The 19,275-nt window shown below is 46.3% G+C and overlaps 1 protein-coding gene across 34 annotated transcripts in view; it reads right to left on the bottom strand.

Annotated features, from left to right (window-relative positions):
• SORBS1 (sorbin and SH3 domain containing 1) overlaps window positions 1–19,275 on the bottom strand; it is a 218,827-nt gene that overhangs the window by 196,610 nt on the left and 2,942 nt on the right. The window contains exon 1 of one of the 34 annotated variants that reach the window (XM_046652397.1): window positions 6,872–6,949. The exons of the other annotated variants lie outside the window; for them this stretch is intronic. The gene's annotated coding sequence lies outside the window, so the exon portion shown is untranslated. Of the gene's footprint in view, window positions 1–6,871; window positions 6,950–19,275 lie in introns of those variants that run through there. 34 annotated transcript variants of the gene reach the window in all.

A 19,275-nucleotide genomic window follows, 5' to 3' on the forward strand; every position in this document is an offset into this window, starting at 1 on the left:
GGAATCAGGAAAGGCTCCCTGAAGGGCTGAGGCATCTGAGCTGGATCTGAAAGCATTCAGACAAACAAAGATGAAGGGAGGACCCACTTCATCCAAAGTGCCTAGTATCACCTTAGGCAGAAAGCTGGTGCCTAATAAGTGCATCCTGAATGAGTTTACTACTGAACTCAGTGGAGGCAGCTCAGTGAAGGAAGCTGGCTTCATTTCCCCCAGTCTTTTGCTTCTGCCTAAGTAAACAGAAGCAAATCCTAAATAGCTATTAAATTGATAAACCAAGGGAAAGGCAACTGTCTACCTGTCTCTACAAACACTACTATCCAAAGCGAATTTAGCAGAATAAGGACACTCCATTCCTACTAATGCAGAGTTTTCTAGGACATACTGTTAAGTGACAAAAGACAATGTATGTCACTTCCTCTTACATATGTATCTGCATATAGAAATATTAGAAGGATCCATAAGAAACTAATAAAAGTAGTTACCAATCTGTAGAGGAACATATCATTTATCACCTAAACTGGGACACTTTTGAAAGTGAAAGAGGGAGTTATTGATCATTCACTGGAACAAAGAACACAAACTAGGACTGTCATGGGCAAACTAGAGTGTACGTTCAGCCCACCTAATGGGGGCCAGCTTAGGGGAGGGAGTTAAGTGGACACGGCAAGGGTGAGAATAAAAATTTTCAATGCATACATTTTTATAGTGTTTTGATTTCTGAGCCACGTATATGTATCAACTATTTTAAAATGTAATGATCTTTTTAATGGGAAGAAAAAAAAGGCAAAGAATTTGGCCTTCTACATTTCCTAGCCAAAGGAAGCTCATCTGGGGGCACCACTGAATAGCCACCCCGAAGAGCACCCCTCAATACAAAGTGAAATCACCACTCATAACACAGCCCTCTCACAGTGCCCAAGAAAACAGCCCTGAGAGAAAAGAGCTGTGCATGGCCTAAAAAGGCTTTGACTCCGCGCAGGGCCAGCTGAGATGGGGAACATCGGGGGAATATAAACAGTGTGAGACAGACATAAAGCAGCTCAGGTTTTACACAATCATGGCAACAAAGTGAGATTGATTCGAGACTGAATTAAGCCCTTTATATTGTTTCTACTTAAAAAGGAAATGTATTGACTACAGTCCTCCTCACAGATTTATCTTTCCTGACATCAAGCACATTCATAACCTATTTTAAATTCCAAGGAACAATGCTGGGGTTTAGGAAAGTGAATACCAGGGTGTTTTACCAGCATGTTGCAGAGGCCGGGGAGAAGCTCCTCTGACTTTTAATTGCTCCGGAAACAGGCATGATGTAGGCTTTTTTCTTATCAGTCATAACCTCAAGTTAGAAAAACGCTTACCCAGGATGCCTGCACTTCAGAACGAGTCTATCTTTGGAAGAGTGCTTTGGAGCCATCTTAGAGACCATGAGTGGTGTCACTTTGGTCTTTAGTCTCTTTCGTAACCATCTCCTCCCTTCAGACATCACTACCACATCTCCAGCTCAGCAGATTTACCTGAATTACCTGGACTAGAATTACCTGGACTAGAGAATGTCTCATCTCCTGACTCCAGGCTCCACCAAGCCCTGCAGGCACTGATCTTCCCAAAACCAGCCTGACCATGGCCCTCTGTGAACCCTTCAGGGGCTCCACACAGCCTTCGGGATTGCAGGACTATATATTTATCATCCAAACAGGGACCCTTGAGAGTAAACGGGGGCACTATTGACAATCACACTGGGATGACAGCCAAAGCCACCCTGGGAAACTGCAATGTGAGGTCATCCTACTGTAGGATAAATCCAACTCCCTTAACATAGTTTGAATTCAAAACTCTCCACTCTCTGGCCCCAACTTACCCTTCTAGTCTCTTTGACCCTGACCACATCACACGGTCCAATCACGATGGACTTGCAGTTACCCAGCATGCCTTGGGCTTTACTCTCTCTGCACATTTGCTCACGTCATTTCCTCCTTCTGCCTCCACCCCACTCTCATCCCCAGCCAGTTTGTAATGTCCCCCTCCCCCACCTCTGTAGGTCTAACCCCTACCTTCCTTCAAAACCCAAGTTGAACAGTATTATTCTTTACTGCATTCATTCAACAAATATTTACAGACTGCTCACTACATGTTAGGCACATAATGAGCAAGACTGAAAAAATTCCACCTTTTATAGAACTTTAATTCGTGGGTGTGGGTGTGAGCACAGTTGTGACAGCCGGTACTAAGGATGGACACAGGGTGATATGCTGGAAAGTCTACTCTGTTACAGAATAGACATACCCACCCCCACACAAGGCTGTGAGCTCCTTGAGGGCAAAGCTCAAGAGAACCCCTCTTACAGCCATACTGTACCCATCACATACCCTTGGATACAGCCAGCACTCATCAACCATTTGCTGAGTAAAGAACTAATATTAAAGACGCTTACTCATTCGGTCTGAAGACAGTTTCCTAACAACTAGTTCTGAGTTCTCCATGAATTTGTATGGGATCAGAAGGGAACCTGAATTTCCACTGAGCTTCAAGAAATACCCCAGGTCCTACAACTGTGACTTTCATCAACATTGATGCTAGAAGGGAACTGAAGTCACCCGGTTCAACCCTATGTTGCTCCTCCAGAGGTAAGTGACTCATCTAAGGTCACACAGCTAGTTAGTGACTGAGCCGCTGGAGAGGTCAGAAGGTAACACAGGAAGGCTAGAATTTAATGACTGGATAAGTGACCAAAGGAGTCACAAGTGGAGGGCACGTGGAGGAAGGAGGGGACCCTGGTAGCTGGAGTGGCCAGAGAGCTTCATGAAAGTGGTCTTGGGGTGGGGCCCTGGTGATGGAAAGGAAGTGGGGGATCATTCCTGTCAGCAAAGCCAGCAAGAGGAAAGGCACTGTGGTTGGAAGCTTGGTGAGGGAGGGCTAGCTTGAAACCAGGGTTCTCCAGGGAGGCCTGCTGCTGAGGCAAAAATCTTACCTGTGACGTACACCAGCAAGACAAGGGCACCCACACACCTTTTCCAGGTCTGAACTGGAAGAGGGGGCCTGAAGTAACAGCAGATGGAGGTAAAGTAGTGTATGCTTTCCTCAGGACTGTCCAAGCCGTGTCCCCTCAGGAGAGGGGGCTTCTCGGTCTGACCTGCTCAGCTACTGGCAATGCTCAGAGAAAGCTGCTCACAGAAGCTCAAGCGAAGGCCATGGTCCTGGGGCTTTCCCAAATTTGTTTGCCTTTCTGCCCTAAGTGGCATGGAGCAGACTAGAGTTAAACAGTAACTAGGAACAAAGGTTTGGCCAGCTGCATAGTATATCCCAGCGCCTCTGCAACACGTGTACCCCTTTCTCAGACCTTTCTGATGAGTAGTCATAGCAATAATTTAATAAGGGCACTTTATAAAGAAAAAATAGACAATTCACTGGATCTGAGTTCTTATTTCAGTTACACACGGAGAAAAAGCCAGGCCAATTCTCAGCAGCCTGGACTGGACCCACCCGCTCTCACCTGCTGTGGCTCATCTGTGGCCCTGGGCCACCCTGGCGTGTCACTCCTTGCCGGAATTTTTCTTCCTGGCCTCCACCCACCATTGCCACCACCCCCGCCCCTCAGGGCTCAGTCACTGAGGGGCCCAAACTGCAAACATCCACCAAGGTACAAGCTAAGTCTCGGGAGCTAAAGGAACAACTCAGCTTCTTCAGATGCGCTTTCCAGATGGCCTTCCACAAGCCCTGTGCTCTGAGGTAAACATACAACCAGGTCCCCAAAGGGCAGGGTTCCTCAACCTCGACACAATGACTTTTGGCGTGGAATACCTCTTTGTTGCGGGGCTGTCCTGTGTATTGTTTAGTAGCATGCTGGCCTCTACCCACCAGATGCCAGTAGCACCCCCTAGGTTGTGACAACCAAAGATATCTTAGATATTCTCAAATGTCCCCTAGGGGTAAAATTACCCTCAGCTGAGAACCACTGCCAAAAGATGACCCCCTCTAAATGTACTATTCCATACAGCCCCCAATGCTCAGGGCACCAGGAGCTCCTGGTCCTGCAAAATAGCTTAGGGGCTAAAGGCAGAGCTTCCGACTGGGGGGACCTGAGCTGGAGTCCTGGCTCTATGTCTTACTAACGGTGTGACTTTAGGAAGATTGCCCAGCCTCTTTGAGCCTCAGTTCCTTCATCTGTAAAATGGGAGCAATAAAACAGCACCTACCTCATGAGGAAGCCATGGCTGTCACATAAAATGACACATAAAGACTGTCTGGCACAGTGAGTATTCAGTACATGTTAGTCATTATTTACAGGCCTGGAAAATTCCTTCTAGCCAAGCCTAGAGTTTAGTCTTCTATTTCTGCGGCTTCTGATCTTCCCCCTCCTTCCTATGCCCTTCCCACCTGTTAAATGCCTTTGGTCTTAACCTTTGGTCTTAAGGAATCCTTCCTGCTGGTTCAAAGGCATCTGAGGTTAAAGTGAAGGAAAGAAAACACACATACACACACACACACACAGAGGACCTTTCAGATCCAACCCTGCCCAGACCAACTCTCTACACAAAGGTTCCCATTGTTGTCTAAAAACAAACTTTTCCACAGGGAGGCCTTAAATGAGCACAAAAGTCTCAAAGGCTCCAGACTCTTCGAGTTCTCACCCCCATTCTGCCCCTGACCTTGGCATATCCCTTCTCCTCTCTGGGCCTCAGTTTCTTAATCTGTAAAATGAGGGCGGTAGACGCCCGTGAGTTCTCAGGGTCTCCCATCGCCATTCCCTGAGATACGGCACCGTCCACGGAAGGCAGCCGGATCCACAGCTTAAGAAAGCACTTAACTGAGAATAAGGCTCATAAAGATAAATCATTCTCTCTTTTTTTTTCTACGTTCCCGAGAGCCAAAAGAATATAGTATCTGCAGAATACAGAGATGGGTACTTGCCGCCACTGGAGTCAGAGACCTAAGTAAAATGAAATCCTGCCCTACTGAGACCTCGGGCCAATTAGTTTCTCTCTCCAACCCTGTTGCCTTATCTATAAAATGGGATAATAATAGAGGCAGAAATGATGGAAAGATTACTAGACAAAGATCATGAAAGCGCATGGTAGAGCTGGTGTACACATTAGGTACTCAAAAAATGTATGCCTTCCTTTCTGGACTATTTTAAATTTTGTAATATAAATCCATGTCTTTCTCCACTGGAAAGTCCTTCCTTCTCTCCTTTCCCCAGGCTCTGTCCAAGCCCTCCTCTGCCAGGAAGCCTTCTCTGCACAGACTCTGCTTCTAAAGGTCCAAGGCCATAAGTTTCCCAAAGATTGGCTTGGGGGGACAAGGAGCAGAGCAGGAGGAGGAGTTCACTAACAACCAGTTCCCTGCCCTAAGAATTTCCTTTCTGTGAATTCAGGAAATTTAACCCCTCCCTGCTCTGCCCCAGAACGGAGCCCTGACCTCAACAACTGCATAGGTTTAGAATTTATACCTTCATTACGCCTGAGTCTCATAACCACCCTGAGACAGGCAGGATGAGTCTGGACAGCACCCTCTCCCGCAGCTCCTCATCCAGTCTGGTCACCCAGAGCCTCTCCCGCAACTCACTGTGCACTCCAGGAAGACAATCAATAGGACCATGCAGTTTCTTCTCTTTCCTCTGTGGGGCGGTCTCACAAATCTCCAGCCCAGACCCTTCCCCTGGCTGGAGCCCTAGGACTGACTGTAGTGACTCTACTGTCTGAGAGGACCTTGAACCAAAAGGCAGAAAGGCCTGCTGACAAAAGAATGGAACTCAAGAGATGAAGGAATTGGCCCAAGGTCTCAGCTAGTTCATGGGCAGGGCTGGGTTAGAAGAGCAGTCTCTGCGCTCTAGACACACCAAGCCTCTGCCCACACCCTCTTCTGCACCAGCTGGTCCCCCTCCTGTCTCAGGATCACCATTCTCCCAGGCCGGGAGCTTGCAGTCACCTCTGCTCTTCTCTTGTCTTATTTCTCTCACCCTCTTAGCAACAAGACCAGTAACCCCCAGTCAGAAGGGACTGCAGATGGCCCTACCTCGCAAGCCCACTGCCTGGTCCCCATCACCTCAAGACAAGGAGCCCAGGCTGAGTTCCCCAGATGCCCATTCTACCCACCAAGGCTAGATTCCTCCTCCTTCAACATGCCTTTTTCATGCCGCTGTCCTGTCCAACAACCTGCCATGGCTTCTCTGTCCCACTAAATAAACCTCTCCTGCTCAACATGCCTGACCCCCAGGAGCCAGTTTCACCCAGTCCAGCCCACTGGTTTCGCCCTGCTCCTCTGCGTGCCCCCTTCTACTCATCAGGATGATCTCGCCTCAGCTCCCTCTCTAGACCCTGGTCCAGATCACTCCCCTCCTTTGTCAAGTTTTCCCTTCTCCCCTTTCCCCTATCCTATTGGTCCTTCCAGGCTCTGTCCTAGGCCCCATCCATGAGGACGCCTCCCTTGACCTCCATGGCCCACAGCAATCTCTAAGTCCTCTGCACATGGTCACCAGTGCATAGTTACGGGCCTAAGCCTGATTTCCTCCTGGCCTCTCTTGTCACTACACTGCCTGAGCCGTATGAGCTTTGCCTCCTCACCAGACTGCAAATGACCACCCAACACTCTGGCCACATTACTCCCACCTCCAACCTCACTCTGGCACTTATTCCACAAATATTATGAGTGCCTCTAATATATCTGAGTGCTCTTGAAACCCTCCTTACCCTTCAGGGCACATCTGAAATGTCACCCGCTCTGTGAATGCTTCCTCAACCCTTCCTCCCTTCCAGGAATCTTCATCTCTCACCTTAAGACCTCTTAGTTGTTCTCAAGCCCGGGTCCCCAAGTGTCCTCCCTCAGATCCAGACCTTCCTTTCCTTACTCATGTCTGGGCCTCCCACAATACCTTATACCAAGAAGATGCTCAATGAATGGCTTTCATAGTGAAATGAAACAGAATCTGTCCAATTCTCAGGCCGATCTATGCTCCCGGGTGGCCTTAAGAGCCGTACATCCAAACAACCTCTTACTATTCTTCCAAGATTGGATTTGGGCCCAGACTGAGTCAAATGACCTCTTATCATTCTCCCAAAATTAGGCTTTCCTCTTTAATTACACTTTATCTAGCCACATGTTATGTGGATTCTAATTACATAATTACTTCAAGCCCTGGGACTTAAGAACAAAAAAAGAAAAGAAAGGGGTATGTATGATTACACAGGTAAGTCAACACACCAAATATGCATATTTACATAGACCACATGCCATTTTCTTGTTCATATACAATTCTGTAACCCAGAAAATACAGTCCCCAGAGGGGTCTGAATCACAGTGAGGCAAAAATCTCACTGGGTGTGAGTAGATGAAGGAGAACTTCACAGGAAGCCTAACCCTGAGATGGTCTTTGAAAGAGGCTTAGTCAGTCCCTAGCCCTCTCCCCTTCTCTTTCTACAATGAGGAGAAGTGGCCGTGTGACCTTGGGTGTGGTAGATTTGGAATGCATGACCAGGCCTGATCCCTCCTGACCAAAATATCCACCCTCTTCTGATTCCAGGTACTCACTGTGCTGTCTCTCTCCTACGGCACATTTGCACAATTCTCTCTCCTACTAGACTATGTCCATCCTGCAGATAGGGGCCCAGTCTCATCCGTTTTTGGTATTCCCGATTCTCAATCTCTCCCAATACCAGTAGGGGCATCTAACAGGCCCTCCTCTTGCCTCATATTCCAGCTTTATTAAAGTACCAGCCCCAGGGCCGGCCCGGTGGCGCAGCAGTTAGCACATTCCGCTTCAGCGGCCCGGGGTTCACCGGTTCAGATCCCGGGTGCAGACATGGCACCGCTTGGCCATGCTGTGGTAGGCATCCTGCATATAAAGTGGAGGAAGATGGGCACGGATGTTAGCTCAGGGCCAGTCTTCCTCAGCAAAAAAGCAAAAAAGAGGAGGACTGGCAGCAGATGTTAGCTCAGGGCTAATCTTCCTCAAAAAAAAAAGTATTGGCCCCTCTCCGAATGCACTAAGCATTCCCATGCCACTCTACCTTTGCATGTGCTCTGTCCTCTGCCCTCTATCAGGAATGCCCTCCTCTGGTCCATTCCAGCTCCCCTCCTGGTGGCCTCCACTGTGCCCTGTACCTGTCCTAACTTAGTGCTCATCACACTTTGGCATAAAAACCCTTTCATGTCTCTAACTCTCCTTCCAGACCAGTGGTCATCAAACTTTTTGATCGTATCTCCTATTAGTAAAATAGCTTTGAGCCTATTTACTTATAAGGTAATTTTAAAATCTGCGCTACTGTTAATAGGAAAGTTAAATCTTTCTTATATTTGAGTTAAAACAATAACAGAACTTTAACTGATAATGTTTTCTTCCTGCCCCTCAATGGATATCTTGAGAGCCCGCCCACTGCTCCAGGTTAGGAACAAGAAGAAGATAGAAGGGGTGTTTTACTTTCTTTGTATTCCCAGAAACTAGTACAGAAACTAAACTTAATAAATGAATTAATTTACTCCACAAATAATGAGCACCTCCTGTGGGCCAGGCACATGCTAGGCACTGGGGATAGAATGGTGACAAGACACAGCCCTTGCTGCTGTCATCATGGATTCTACAGACCGGCAGTGCGGGCAGACGAGCAATGATTTTCCAAACAAGTGTAACAAAGCAGCTGAGACAGAGGTTGTGAAGAAGGTTCTGTCCAGAACCACCAAATCATGAGAACCTCAAACAGGAGAGTTTAACCTGCTCAGGAGGGTCAGAGAAGGCTTCCCCAAGGATATGCTGCTTTGCGTAAGATCTGAAGGATGAACAGCACTAAGTGAAGGGAGGGAAGAGCACTCCAGACTAAGGAAATCTCATGGGCAAAAGTCTGGAGGCTGGACGGAGAAGCTAAGTGCCAGGGGTTAACAGAGGCCAATAAAACAAAATGAATGAACAAGCCCAAAAAGGATGATGAGTTCTACTCCTCCCCCTTACACCTGTCTACTTATCAAAATAAACCACCCCCAGCTTCGTACCTCTGGAGGGGTCACTCAGCCCCGCTACTGCCCAGCTCTGGGCCAAGCAGAGCAGGTGGCTCTCTGCCTCCCAGCCGGTCCTGCCAGGAGCAGGCCCCCACCCCTTCTGAGGAGCCCAAAAGCCACAGGAAGACACTCCTGAAAACCAGGCATGTTGCCATGGGCACCACCAATCAAAGGCTCCTGGGCAGTTTAATTTTTAAAAGAGAGTGTTAAATATTTTACATCTTGTAACAGCACTGTTTCTTCCTTGTCTACAGTGGAGAGGAACACCCTATATGCCTTGAATTTAGGATTTACACTAAATAAATGCCAATCTGCAAGACAGTCCATGGAGGTGTGCCCCAACTGCCAAGGGCATCCTCCAGACTTCCTGGTTGCCCAGGTGTACATTCCTTGAGGGAGCAACCTGGGAGATCCAGAATCATAGCGGCAAAACCACTTCTCTACCAGAGCTCCTTTGACCCCAGGAAGGGAAAATTATTCACAATGATGCTTCAGGTGAGTATGTAAATAGGCCATGACTTTAATAATTAAAGACAACACCAAGACCGTAGTCTATAATGCAGGCTGGTGGGCTGCGGGCCTCCTCCTGCAGCAGCTGTCTTGAGGAGCCATATCTTCTATCAGTGCTCAGGCATGACTAACATTCCCCAGTTCCTGGGGGGGCTCACCCCCTCACACCTGCCAGTGCTGGCTCACTAATGAACCATGTCCAACGTAAAGGCTCCATAAAGCTAACACTAAATAGTCCTAAAAGGCCTGAGACTGCCTTGGCCCAGGCTCGTGGGCCTGGCAACCTGATTTTCAGCAATCACCAGCAAACCCTGCTTAGGCCCTCAGCTCTCCCAAGTCCCAGCTCTCTCCAGCCACTCTATTTTCTGTCCCTGTTAGTATTTTGCTTTCTCTGGAGCCTCTATTCATTTTGCCCTGCTTAAAGGAGCCTAGTTCCTACTTTCCCTTGGCTTCTCCATCCACATCCCTGGCCCGCTCTCAAGCCCACTGCCAGGCCACTGGGGCAGCGATTCAGATCTCCCAGCTCTAGTTCTGGCCTTTTTGACCTCATCCTTGGTTTCAGGATCCAGCCTCCTGTATGCACTGTCTATAAAGAGAGGCCCAGGCACAGGAGAGTCAGCAGTGTATATGTTCCAGCAGCCTTGGAAAGACTCCCTAACATCTACGTACCACAAATATGTTTCCATTTCCACCCCTCCGTCAATTCATTATAAGCAACTACAAACCTGACCATCACTCTGTGCTCACAGGAAACCATCAGCCAATACTAGATATGCCCCAACTAAAGACAAACTCTAAGTAGAGAAGCAACCTGCAGATGAATTATCTATTTACATGTCAGTCAAGGAAACTGCTCAAATGCCATGCAATAAGAGAAACTGTTTGGATTTCACAAGGTACGTCCTGGTGACCCCGCATACTGGGAAACCAGCTCAAAGGCTGGCCTACAGGCATATGTTAATAATCAATGCATAAGGCATTATATAAATGAATAATGAGTTTTCGTATTGACATGCCGGCAGAAGGACAATTCCGGGATCTACTAAGTGGTCATTCCTGCTACAGTGGCTAAGAACTAGAAATTCACCCATGATGAAGGAAAATCAATGCCCAACAGGAATGAGATTGGCAGAGCCAGTTATAGGTTAAGGTACAAGTACTCCATACTCCTGATCATTGGTATCGGTATTGAGGCAATATTTTTACGGCACAGTGAGAATCCAGGTTGCCAGGAACACTCTCCTCATAGATCATTCCTGGGTCTGACATTACTTCACACCTACTTCAGGTCTGTCACTGGCCTCTCTCTCCTCCTGCCACGTGTGCCTCACTCTAGTGAGGTGAGATGCCACAGGAGTTATGTACATCGAGAGCACCCTCACTAACCCCACCCCTGACACACACTTTGTCACAGTAAAACCTTTCTTCTTCAAAATCTGAAACTGTTGAATGTCTGCTGGGGAAGACAAGAGCCTAGCCCTCTTGACGTTAATGAGAAAATAAACTCCAGGAGGGTGAGGCCCATGTCTATGTGTTCACCAATATTTGTTTAATGAATGAAATGAGACTGTGGCTACAAAGCACTTTTTAAACTAAAGTCCCCCAGGCAAGCAGGGCTTCACCTATCAAATGAGGCACCCTCCCACCCCTGGGGCTAACATCAGAGCTCTCTTTCTCCTCACCCAGCAAAATGGGGCACCTCTAGAACACAACGCTACATTAGATGGACCAGCTAGCAAGACTGAGCACCGACAGAAATGCAAACCACCAAGCGATAAAAACCTCGAAGTAAAGACCAAGATCCAAGTGCTAAGTTACCTGGACTTTTGTCCTTTCTCTCTTCTGGACATCCCTCTGCTGCACAGGGGGGATGCAAATGTCCATGCCTCCACCTCTCCAAGGCGGAGACGTAGTAAGGGGAGAAGAAATGCTTGGGGACAGGAGAAAGGGCTGTGGGTAAAGACAGACCAGGAGGAAGGAAACATCAAAAGGATCCCTGTTCAGAGCACCAGTGACCAGTACTGGGAGGCAGAGTGCTGGCGTTTTTACATCAGCTCATACAACCAAAGCAGCCCCTGGCTTAGAAACAGTCAGTTATGTGTCCCTCTCCAGGTGGTCAGCCAGCTCTACAAACATAGCCTCGCCGGCCAATGTTCTTTCTCCACTCCATGGTGCACTATTTGAAAATACCTCCTTGACTCTACCAATAACTTGTGACCCCTTCTCATTCTCAATACAGCAACCAGCGTTACTGAGCGATCACTATGTGTCAGGCACAGTTCTAAAGACTTGCACCATCCTGTGAAGTAGGTGCTATCATTTTCTCCATTGTACAGGTGAGACAACTGAGGCACAGACTAGTAAGTTGCCCTAGAAAGCAGCAGAGCCAGGATGTGAACCCATGCAGCCCGAATGCAGAGACCCTACTCTTAGTCACTCTGCTCCCCTATCTCACTTCCAGGAGAGAAAAGTCAAGCTCCAAGATAAGAGATCTGTTCCCAGATCACGCCCACCCAGCCACGTGACCTTAAACAAATGGCTTTTCTATGTCTCAGCTGCTTCAACTGTGAAACAAAGCTAATCATAGATGGCCTGGTCTAGAAACAGAATCTTAGCTCTGTGGCCCAATGTTACCTAAGAGAACTTCCTCAGATGATAGAAATGTTCTATATCTGTGTTGTCCGTATGGCAGCCACTAGTCTCATGTGGCTACTGAGCACCTGAAATGTGGCTAGTGTGACCAAGAAACTGAATTTCAAATTGTATTTCATTTTAATTAATTTAAACTTACATGTGGCTGGTGGCTACCATGTTGGAAAGTCCAGCTCTAGTCTTTAAATTCTAGGATGGCAGGTGCCATTTCTCTTCAGTCACAGCTGTATTCCCAGAGCCCAGCATAGCCCCTGGTCTACGGTTGGTACTTAATAACTATTTATTGAACAAATCAAAAGCAAAGAACTTTCCAGGTGCTCTAATACAACTTCATCTTCCACACAGGCATTGATTCTCCAGGTCCCCTAGCTAGTGGACATCTAACCTTGGCTTGACAAGGAGCTCAGGGCCTCCCAGTGCAGTACCGCGGGGAATAGCTCTCATGATGAAAAGTTCTTCTAAGGAGCTAAGTCTGTCTCCCTGAAATTTCCACTTTCTAGTCCTGGCGCGTTAGCTCACAGGTTTAGAAAAACCAAAATAAGTTATGAAAAAGCACTTAAACATTTTTAAACACTATAAACACAGGATTATATCTGTAATTCATTTTCTTTGTTAAGATGAATCCGATCTTAATTCATAACAGTGTGAGGCCGATTAAACAAATACACGACGGTGATCTGTTTGAGGGGAAGAATCCTCTAGCGCCAGGGCTGTGGTCCAGAGCTGCTGCCTCTGCTGAGTTTAATATCGACACATTCAAGCATCCCAGCTCCATACGCGAGCCAGGGAGCGTGCGGCTGGACTCCCAAAGAACTAGGCCTTGATCTCCGAGCAGGTTCTGGGGATTCTGGCAGAGCAAACTGTTTCATATTTCCTTGATGTGCGTACTCCTTCTAAGTGGAAAAACCTAGAGGTTCCCATATGCCTCCTATGCACCAAGGACTGTGGCAGACACAGGAGATACAAGATGACTACAGTGTGGCCCTCACACGGAGCCCACAGTGCAGAAAGAGTAAGAGGTTACATTTGCAGAGTACTTACTCTGTGCAAGGCACTGAACTACAATCAGGAGAAAGACAGATAAACCAGCCACAATCAATTCAGTGTGACACATGCCATGCAGACGTATGTACAAAATACTGAACTGGCTGCCTTAGAAGAGATACCGAGAAGGATCTTAGCACTGTGCCTTGCACACAGCAGGTACTCAGGGCAGTGAACTGAATCAAATCTTGACCAACAGCTCATTTTAAGGCTGAGAAAACCAAGACCCAGAAAGGGTAAGTGACTTCTCAAGGTGACCCAGGTAGTCAGTGATGGGGCTGGAGATAGCACCTGGGCCTCATCCTTCATCAGCCCAACCATCTACAATGCTGTCTCACGGTGCTTCTTATCCTTCACTGCATGGGGAGAAAGGCAGGATTGCTGCCTGTTATTATGTCTATCTCAGAATAAACAATGGATTTATTTTTGTAAGAGTGTATATCTGGGACCCTCTTGAAATCTCGTGACTAACTATATGCATACCATCCTAGAAACATGCATTCAATCATTTAACAAACATTTATTGGGAGTATACTATATATTAGGCACTGGTTTAAGGGTTGAATAAAGAGATGAAACAAACTTATGTTCAAATCAGAGGGCTGAACACCCATATTTATCTCTGCTCTCTCTCAGAACTCCACTAAAAGGACAGCAGATGAATTTGTTTTTTAATACAAAAGAGACAACGGCAGACAAGATATGTCAACAGAACTCTGGAAAACAGAGGGCTGATCGCCATGCGGTAGCTGATTTGGGTTTCTGCTTCGTCTGCCCTGCTAAGTGCAAGCAGGGGAGGAAACCACTAAACAAGTGGCAACTTACACCACAGAAACAGAAGAAGGCTCAGGAACCGGAGGCACCAAGGACTGTGAGGGGAGAAGCAGGAGGCGGCTGAAGAGAGGACAGCCTGCTAAAAGTTGTACAAGGAGCAATCAGACCCCAGGGTCCCTCTGCAATCTGCTTAACCTGGTGACTTCCCTCCCTCAGTCAGCAGAAGGTGGAGGTTCCCTGTTTAGACAAATGACACCAGAGACTCTCTGGATTCAGACACATTTAAGAGAGGGACACAGGTGAAGGAGGAAGGGAGAGAGGGGGCAAACTTTCACAAAATGGATGGAATGAAAGTCCGCCAAACAGGGTACCCAGCCTCCTTCTCCATCAAGGCTCCCAGACTGCGGGACTACCAGGTTGTTACACCCCTCAGGCAGACTCCTCTCCAGGAAAACCCAACATCCCCAGAGAAAAGATCTACAGGAACTGACATTTAGGTGTCCCCAGTGGGAGAAAAGGGGAACTCTCTGCTAGATCACCCTGCAATGAAGTTAACAAGCCTTCCTTGTTGCACGGATACCCAATCAGCAATTTGTTGTCCACATAAAATATAAATGGACAGTCAAGGATCCGCATACATGGAAGGACGGCTCCAGTGGGAAATACAGTAACCAAAAGAAGCAGAAAAAGGACTTAAAGGAAACAAAGACAACACAGGGGACAACAGGAAAACACCAGAAACACACAAAAAACACCTATTTTAAGTGAATTTATGGCACCCATAAAACAAGAATAATAGGATGCTATTTACAAAAAAAAAAAGAAAAGTGAGCAGAGACTAGGGAGCCCTAGAAAATAAAACACACAAGTATGTTTCACACAAAAGCATGAAAGCATAAATAAAAAATCCAAAAGGGTTCATTAAAGATAAAGCTGAAGATATCTCTCAAAAAGTAAAATGAAAATAAAATGAAAAACCAGAAATAAAAGATTTTAAAATTACAAACTCAACCCAGTAAGTCCAATATCCAACTAATAGGTGTTAGAAAGACAAACCATAGAAAATGAAGAAAAGAAAACTGTCAAAGAAAAATATAAGAAAATTTCCCAAAACTGAAGGATGTGAGTCTTCAGATCAAAAGAGCTCACCAAGGACCCAGCACAATAATTTTCAAAGCAAGAAAATTTCAAATACAGAGAAAGAGAGAATATCCTAAGACTTTCCGTGAGAAAAAGCCTGTTACCCATAAATGACCAGGAATCAGCAAGGCATTGGAATTTTTGACATCAATATTGGAACCCAGAAGATAGTCGAGCAATGCCTTCAAAATTCTAAGGGAAAATGGCTTTCAACCAAATATTCTAGGCAAATCAAACCACCAAGCAAGTGTGAATGCAGAAAAAGAACATTTCAGACATGCAAGTTTGAGGTGATCAGCGTCCACAGACTCTGTCTCAGAAATTCCTGGAGGAATATATCAAGAAAGAAGAAACAGTGCATCCAGCCCAGGACAAGCTGAAGGAATCCCAGGATGAGGCCTAGAGGCCTAGAGGTCAGTGGGTCCAGAAGAGGAGAAGGATGGAGGCGTCTAGGAGGAGATCTCCAAGAGAAAAAAAAAAATGTAATAAAATAAAAAGGAACATACGTGATAAAAGAGATGTTTTAAAATGCTGTCAGAGACTCTGGGAATTAGTAATAATTATATAGAAAACTAAATAGAAGAAAGCAATTATTAACTCAAAAAAAGACATAGAAGAAAGGAAATATCCTTATAATACAACTACATGGCTCAGCCATGAACACTATTTACACAGCCAAAATAATGTAAGCCTTGAATATCAACGTGACCAAAAACTGTGATGTAACAGTAATGGGAGGGCAGGGAGGAAGGGAAGTATGTGGGGAGGGGAGACTGGAAGAGAGGAATAAGGACTCCTCTAATCCACAGTAGATCATAAAATATAACATCTACAATGAACAATCAGGAAACAGCATTGTAAGCAGGTAACTTACAAATATGATAGTACTATCAGGAGAAACAGCTAAAAGAGTTGGAAGTAACTGTGGTAGTCAGAATAACGGCCCCTCAAAGATGTCCATATCCTAATCTCAGAACCTAGAAAGGAACTACATGGCAAAGTGGAATTAAGGTTGCAAATGGAATTAAGGTTGCTAATCAATTGGATTTAAAATAGGGAGATTATCCTAGATTATTCAGGTGAGCCCAAAGTAATCACAAGGGTCCTTAAAAGTGGAAGAGGGAAGAGGAGGAAGGGAGTCAGAGGAAGATGTGACTATGTTAGAAGGTCAGAGTGAGGCAGTGGGAGGACTCCAATGGCCACTGCTGGCTTTGAAGATGGAGAAAGGGGGCCATGAGCCAAGGAATGCAGGCAGCCTCTAGTAACAGGAAGACGCAGGAAAGAGATTCTTCCCAGGAGGGGACACAGCCCTGCTACCACCTTGAGTTTAGCCCAATGAGACCCTTTTCAGACTTGTAACCTACAGAAGTGTAATATAAATTTGTGTTGCTTTAAGCCACAATGTTGGTGGTAATTTGTTACTGAAGCAAAATCACATTCAGTGACTGACTCTGGGGACTGGATCAGCAGGACCAGGTGGGGTGACACAGCCCTCTTGTAAGATTTGAAGTGTTATTTGACTTTTAAAACTATATATGCGACTTTGATGCCAATTAAAATTTAATTTAAAAAGAGATGAAATACAGATTCTCTCTTGCCAGATCTCACAATCTGGTGGAGAAGACAGACGGGGACAGACAGACAGAAGACAGACAGCTATTCCTGATAGGCGAATGCAGAAAGAAAAGCACCTCTTTCAGCTGTGAGGGGAGTATGAAAGGAGGAGTCAGCCAGGCAAGGGAGAAAAAGGCCTTCTGGGGAAGGGACAAAGACCAGGGAGAAAACCTGTCTCAGGAACTTGGAAGAGCTCTGAACGCTGGGACACCAGCAGGTCTGGCAGAGCTGGGGGAAAGGCTGGACAGGCAGTTCTCAACACCACCAGGTTTGAGGCCTGCCCACTGCTGGCTTCTCTGGCTGGGGTAAGGGCCTGCTGTGCATATTTAGGGTGGGTACAGACAAGTGAAGGCCCAAGATAAACCACATTTTCTTGGACCATCAATTGTAAGCAACAGTAAAGCATTTTAAATACTTTTATACTAAAACCAGCACAGACATATTATAGAACAGAATACAAAATTCACGTGAATTGTTAACATAAAAACTGGAGACTCCAAGGTGACTTCTTCTTTGAGAGGCCCACTTTAGACACTAAACGATCCACTGACCACTCAGCATCAAGACTCAATCTTCTCTGAGATTAATAAGTCAGAAGAAGAGTTCAAAGCACTATAGCATGCATCCATCAAAGCATTGGGGACTTCACATCAGCAACCTGTGGGTGGCTGCCTACCGTCCCTATGTCACCACGAGACACCTCTTGGGTCCCAACCAACACTAATCAGAAAGTTGAGAAGCATCTCATTCTTTTCCAAAGGGGTCTGGGTCTTGCTACTGCCGGACGGGTTAGCTCAGCCTAGGGAAACAAAGAAAAACCACCACAGTTTATTCTTCCTCTTGGCCATAAGCCTATCCCTCCTCCTCCAACTCTGAGCATTACCAGAATCACCAGCAAGAGCCTCAGCTTCCCCATCAGGACCCCCAACCCCTTAGAGGACAGGCCTCTGTTAGAGAACACACTCCAGACACTCTTTCCATGGAAGGAAGTCAAGATATAGGGCACATCTCTTGGGAGAGGGTGTCCCTTGTGTCCACGATACAGGGGTGGAAACTTTTTCTATTGTTATAGCTGTTTTTGTTATAAAAACAATTATAACCACATGACAGTGAGCTGGGAATTTTCTTTTCTATAAGGAGCCACCGCTGACCACAGAAGAAGGGGGAAAGGACTCAAGGCAAGGCCACACAGAAGTAAAAAGCAGTTTAATTGGGTTTGGTTTGTTTGTTTTATGTGTAAAACACACATACACACATTCAAAAAGAGTGAACTCAACTGATTTCAAATTAAGAACAGAAAAGACAACATTTTAATGACACTACAAAGCTATATTATTGACAGTAAAGAAAGGATCAGGGAGGAGGGCAAGGAGAAAGATACAACACGAAAAGAGAAAAAAAAATGTATAGAGGAAGGAGATGTGGGAAAAGAAGGATGGGAAGACCATAAGATACAGGGCCAGACACACCTGCCTAACCATACACAAACAGAGGGAACAACTAAAGGATCACGGAGACACTTCCTAGGCCTGAAGAGTTAGCCAAAGTAAACTACACTGTTCAAGGCCAGCTACTGGCTTGGGCTACAGACTTCATGTATTATCTCTTTTTATCCTTCCCTTTGAATGGTTACTGATCTGGTTAACCACTGTTCACAGCTCTTTAACTGCTCACTGAAACATTCTGAGGCTTAGCTCAGATCTCAGGCCAGAAGCTTCCTGCAAATGAGCAAGAATTCAGTAAATCAGTCACATCCAAGTATCTCCTCTGAAAAGGGAGTACGTAAAACACTATCTCATAAAACGTGCAAAGCACCAATGAAAGTCAGAGGAGAAAACGCTGCTTGAGCTGAAAAGAAATTCCATGGAAAACTATTTTTGTTGTGCATTAAAAAAATCTGGGACTTCGGAGCTGGCCCAGTGGTTCAGGGGTTACGTTCACATGTTCTGCTTTGGCAGCCCAGGCTTCACCGGTTCGGATCCCGGGTGCAGACCTACGGCTTGTCAAGCCATGCTGTGGCAGGTGTCCCACATAAAACAGAGGAAGATGGGCACGGATGTTAGCTCAGGGCCAGTCAAGAAGACAGATCCCACGAAGACTCAAAGTTAGTCCCAGCCCCAGGCTGGACTCTCAGTCCACCCACCCCCAACCCTTGTCTAAACCAAGTCTCTTCTTACTTACTTCCCTCTAAGGGCCAAAGAAATCCGCCATATCACAACTGACAGCGCCTCCCTCTTCCAGCTCCATCCCTCTTTCCTCCAAGCCCTTTCTCACCTGACCTGCTCCCAACCTCCTACCTGGTCTGTTTCTACACTCTCCCTTCTTCTGCCCCTATTTCCTCCTCACTGTACTCCATCTTAGAATCATTTCTCTGAGAGAGGAGGGGGCTTAAGAGATATATCTAACACACAAGACCTAGGATCTATCCACCTGGGTTCCTGCCCCAGCTCTCCATCTTGCGAACTGTGTGACCTTGGGCAAATCGCCAAACCTCTCAACCCTTCAAATTCCTCAGCAAGGGGAGTTCAACCTGGCAATCACAGAGATCACTTC

Source organism: Equus quagga, chromosome 2 (assembly GCF_021613505.1).
Source record: "Equus quagga isolate Etosha38 chromosome 2, UCLA_HA_Equagga_1.0, whole genome shotgun sequence".
Classification (NCBI taxonomy): Eukaryota; Metazoa; Chordata; class Mammalia; order Perissodactyla; family Equidae; genus Equus; species Equus quagga.